Source organism: Elephantulus edwardii, unplaced genomic scaffold (genome assembly GCF_000299155.1).
Source record: "Elephantulus edwardii isolate Elephantulus edwardi_28Jun2011 unplaced genomic scaffold, EleEdw1.0 scaffold00227, whole genome shotgun sequence".
Taxonomy (NCBI): domain Eukaryota; kingdom Metazoa; phylum Chordata; class Mammalia; order Macroscelidea; family Macroscelididae; genus Elephantulus; species Elephantulus edwardii.
The window spans coordinates 1526198-1531538 of record NW_006399977.1 but is presented as its reverse complement, the minus strand read 5'-3'; the positions used below and the strand labels follow the sequence as shown (position 1 = coordinate 1531538).

At 40.6% G+C, this 5341-nt stretch overlaps 1 protein-coding gene across 1 annotated transcript in view; it reads right to left on the bottom strand.

Moving 5' to 3' along the window:
• The window catches only part of SPATA1 (spermatogenesis associated 1), a gene marked incomplete at its 5' end in the record, with an annotated part of 100343 nt that overhangs the window by 64783 nt on the left and 30219 nt on the right, over positions 1 to 5341 (bottom strand).

Below are 5341 nucleotides of genomic sequence, written 5' to 3'. Positions count from 1 at the left end.
AGACTTTAGACTGGTATATCTTCAGAGTTGTTGATGTTAGGTGCCTTTGAGTTGAGTATGACTCATAGTCACCCTATGAATTACTGACCTGAACCCTGATCTATTCTGTACCATTCTCCTCATCTCTAACACTAGAGACCATTGCTGAGGTCACTGTGTTTCCATCTCAGTGGAGTTCTTCCTCTCCTTCACCGATCCTTCATCTTTCCACCCATGAGATCCCTTTCCAAGGAGTACCTTGAATAGTTACATGTTCAAAGTATAAAAGATGATGCTTTGGCATCTTTATCTCCAAGAAGTATTCTGGCTGGACTTTTTCCAAGACATTTCTGCTTGCTCTTTTGGCAGTCCAAGATACTCAGAACTCTTCTCCAGCACCAACAACTCAAAGGTATTAATCAATTCTTCTGTCATCCTTATTCACTTTCCAGCGCTCTGATGAGTAGCAGATAATTTAGAAGACCTTGGCCTGAATCGGGCACACCTTAGTCTTCAAATTGACACCATTGCTTTTCAGCATTTTGGAGAAGTCCCTGACCTCAGATTTGCTCAATGCAATACATGTAACTCCTAGTGCCACAGGTGTTGACTGTTGATCCAAGGAAGATGAAATTATCAACAACTTCTATCCTTTCTCCATCTCATAATGTTGACTGCTAGTCTTGTGGTGAGAATCTTTGTTTTCTGGATGTTTACATACATACTGAACACCACAGTGTTTGATCTTCTGCAGCAAGCATTTCAAATGTTCCTCACTTTAGGCAAGCAAGGCCCTATCATCAGCTGTGAGCTGATGCAAAAAAAAACATAAGTTGTTAAACGACATGATAAACCACAGGGCTTCTAGAATGTGTATACAAACAAGATAAGGGGGGAGAAGGAGGGATATGGGCCATTAAGGAGATAAGGAAAGAATCCCTAGGTTGTTGTTATGTGTCTTCCAGTTGGCTGAGACTTATAACAACCCTAAGCATAATAGCTCTGAAACCTGCCCTATCCTCAGCCAATCTCACTACTTACCATTACCTACCCCCCTCACCCCAGTTACTGTTTCAATCCATATCATTCATGATCTTTCTTTCCTGTCCCTCCATCCTTCTAAGCATGATATCCTTCTTTTAAGGATGGGTCCCTCCTAGCAGTATGCCCAAAGTATGTGAGACAGAGCTTTAAAATCCTTGCCTCCAAGGAGCAACTTGGCACCCTCTTCAGGACAGATCTGTCTGTTCTCTTGGCAATCCAAGGTGTAAGTTCAATACTCTTCTCCAACACCACAACTCAAAGGCAGCAACTCTTCTTTTGTTATCCTTAGTAATTGTCCAGCTCTCTGATGTACAGAAAGTAATTATGAAAATAATGGACTGGATCAGGTGCACCTTAGTCTCTAGACTGACAGTGTTGCCCTTCAACACTCTGGAGAGGTAGGTCCTTGACAGCAGACCTTCTTAATGTAATTTGTCTTTTGATTTCCCAAGAGTGTTGATTGTGGATCCAAGCAAGATGAAATTGTTAACAACCTCAAACTCTTCTCCATCTATCATGGTGCTATCAATTGGCCCAGTGATAAGAATCTGTCTTCTTGATGTTGAGCTGCAATCCATATTTAAGACTGCAGTCCTTTATCTTCTGCAACAGAGAGTTCAGGTCCTCCTGTTTCAGGAAGCAAGTTTGTGTCTTCTGCATAATGCAGGTTATTGATCAGTCTTCCTGAGAAGTTTGTGACCTAGGGAGAGAAAAACTCTGGCTGGACTGTGGAAAGTGTGCCAGCTTGCTATTTTGTCTGTTCTTGGGTACCCCATTTTGCTTTTTTTAATTAACTTTCTTTTATTTTTTAAATTTTTTTTCTATAATTATATTTTATTAATTTTCACAAACTTTTACAGAGATTTTGGGTTTCCATTCATTCATTGTTGCACTTTTCTCCCTGCGCACCCCTCCACTCCCCACCCCCAAGCTCACTCTTCTCCTTGAAAAGTATAAGAAAAATTCTTTCATTGTTATACAATCCCTCCCCCTAGGTCCACTCCACTATGCAGCCTTTGTTCTAATCACATATCTCTTTTGAGCAGTTTTTCCCCCTCATCTGTTTCAATGAAGTATACATTATTGAACCCATCTTTCTTTGTCTCCCCCCAACCCCAATGTCAGTCCTGTTTTACACCAGTGGCACTATGCAGTATTTGTCCTTTTGTCACTTAAATATTTCACTCAGCATAATGTCCTCCCGGGTCACCCATTTTGAATAATATTGCATGAGTTCCTTGTTTTTCAATGCAGCGTAGTATTCCACTGTATGAATATACCAGAGCTTCTCTATCCATTCATTTATTGATGGGCACGTAGGTTGTTTCCAACTCCTTGCTACTGTGACCAAAGCCTTGATAAACATGGGTGTGCATATGTCTGCTTGGATGTCAGTTATGGTCTCTTTGGGGTATATTCCCAGTAGTGAAATTGCTGGTTCAAATGGTGCTTATATTTGCAACTTTTTGAGGAAGTGCCACCCTACCCTCCACAGTAGTTGCATGATTTCACACTCCCACCAACAGTGAATAAGGGTTCCAGTTTCTCCACAACCTCTCCAGTATTTGTTGCTTGCTGTTCTGTTCAGTTTTGCAATTCTGACTGGGGTAGATGATAACTCATAGTTGTTTTGATTTGCATCTCTCTTAGAGCTAGGGATTTTGAACATTTCTTCATGTGCTTATTGGCAATCTGAATGTCTTCTTTTGTGAAGTGTCTGTTCATATCCTGTGCCCTTTTTTCAATTGGATTGTTTGTCTTGTGGTGCAAGAAAGCTTTTTTTAAAAGATAATACATGAGTTGAGAACTGAATTACAAAAAGATGCCAGTCATCTGAAGATCTGATGGATGTCTTATTTGGGCAATTTAAGGACTACAAATCAGAAATTAGCTTGGTATATTTGAGAATCAAAGAGAGATATATGCAGCTAAAGGCTAGAATGAAAGGGAAAGTAGCAATACACAAAATCTGAAAGGCAGCCTGTTCCTTAGGTCCTCTTGACTCTTACCAGAAGCTCCGAAAACAATCTGACTGGGACCCCTGCCTTGAGTGCCTTCTCCTATCAACCGCTAGTCAAAGCCCACTATTTACTGAAGGTTAAAATTCCAAGGTTTCAGAAAAGAAACCCAAATTTATTAATCTGGCTGTCGAGACTCAACAAGCTATTTTACATTTCACTTGTCACTATTCTTTTACCCATAGTCCATGTGCAAATAAAAAAAATTAACCATGTTTTTTCAGTTGATTTTTACACAGAAAGCTTTTCATCTTTGTAAAATCAATTATTCAAAGGCAGGCTGAAGAAACATCTATGCCTTTGAACTGTGGTGTTGTAGAAGAGTACTGAATATCGCTTGGACTGCCACAAGAACACACACCTGTCTTGGAGAAGGTGCAATCAGAGTGATCCGTGGAGGCTAGGATGGTGAATTATTTCACATACTTTGAGCATATTGTCAGGAGGGGCCAGTCCTTGGAAAAAGAGATCTTGCTCAGAAAGGTAAAGGGTCAGAGAAAGACAGGAAGGCCCTTAACAGGATGGACTGACACAATGACTGTAACAATGGGCTCAAGTATATTAGAAATGGAGTGAATGGTACAGGAAGGGTAAAGATTGTTCAGAGGGTCACTATTAGTTAGAGTTGACCTGACAGGATTTAACAGCAGAATGTATCTGTTGCTGAACCAGTACCAATTTGCTTTGACATGGTTGCTTTTACCTACTGTGATTGTGGAATAGGTTTTGAGATAAGGAAAAAGAAAAGCATCCTTCTTGGTTTTTCTTTTCAGTATCACTTTGCTAATCCAGGGTCTCTTTACTTTCTATATGAAGTTAGTGATGACTCTTTACATTTAATTGAAAAATGGTGAAGGGATTTGGATGGAAATTACACTGCATTTGTAGATTACTTCGACAGCATTGCCATTTTCACAATTTTAAATATTACAATCCATAAGCATACTACATTTTCCCATTTAGGTAGGTCTTTTTAGTTTAATTGTATTGTTCAGTTTTCCTCTACATTTTCAAGCTGTTGAAGATGTTGGGGTAAGCTGTCCTGTAGTTTGAGGTTCTAAAACAAATCTTTTGAATATCTACTTAGATTTATTAATAAATAATTAATCTTTTCGGTGGTGGTGGTGATTGTCGTCAAGTTAAGCACGATTCCTAGTGACTCCATGAACAAAAGACCTGAACCTTTTCTATGTTGTTGTTGTTGTTATGTGCCGTGGAGTCGTTTGTGACTCATAGCGACCCTATGCACAACAGCCCTAAACCCTGCTCTATCCTGCGCCAACTGCACCGCCTCTGACACACCCATCCCGATTACCCCAGTCACCGAATCAAGCCATCTCATAGAGGGTCTTCCCCTCCTGCGCTGTCCCTCCACCCTCCCAAGCATGATGTCCCTCTCCAAGGACCCGTCCCTCCTGGCAACATGTCCAAAGTATGTCAGACGAAGCCCCAGAATCCTTGCCTCCAAGGAGTTTCTTGGTTTAATCCTCTCCAAGATGAATATGTTTGTTTTCCTGGCAGTCCATGGTACATTCAGTACTTTTCTCCAGCATCACAGCTCAAAGGCATCAACTCTCCTTCTGTCCTCCCTAGTCCAACTCTCTGATGCATAACGAGTGATTGCAAAGACCATCGCCTGTATCAGGCGCACCTTAGTCTCCAGAGAGACACCGTTTCTCTTGAGTACTTTAGAGAGGCCCCTAACAGCAGACTTTCCCATCACGATACGGTTTTTGATTTCCTGACTGCTGGTGTCAAGAGTGTTGACTGTGGAGTCGAGCAAACTGAAGCTGTGAACAATCTCAATCTCTTCGTCATCCATCCTGACACTGTCAATTGGTCCAGTGGTGAGAATCTTTGTCTGTTTGACATTGAGCCTCAGTCCATACTGAAGGCTGCAGTCCTTGACCTTCCGCAGCAAGTGCTTTTTCTATAGCTATTGTTATTTCTGAATATTGAAAATAAAATTATTCCTTTTTAAAATAGAAACTAATTATTGCTTCTTCCTCAGAATTCTCCATTCCTCTCTTCTTTTGATGAAAGAAAAAAAAAATTCCTCTGAATACCTAAACTATACTATTTAAAATGTTTTTTTTTCCTCTTCACTACCAGTCGTGGTACTAGGGAGATTGTAGCTAATGTCAGATGAATCTTAGCTGAAAGCAGGGAGTAGCAGAGGAATGTCTGTGTTTCATTGATTATGCAAAGGTGTTTGACTGTGTGGATCATAACAAACTGTGGCTGACTCTGAGAAGAATGGGAAAACACTTGATCGTGCTATTGCGAAACCTATTCTTGGA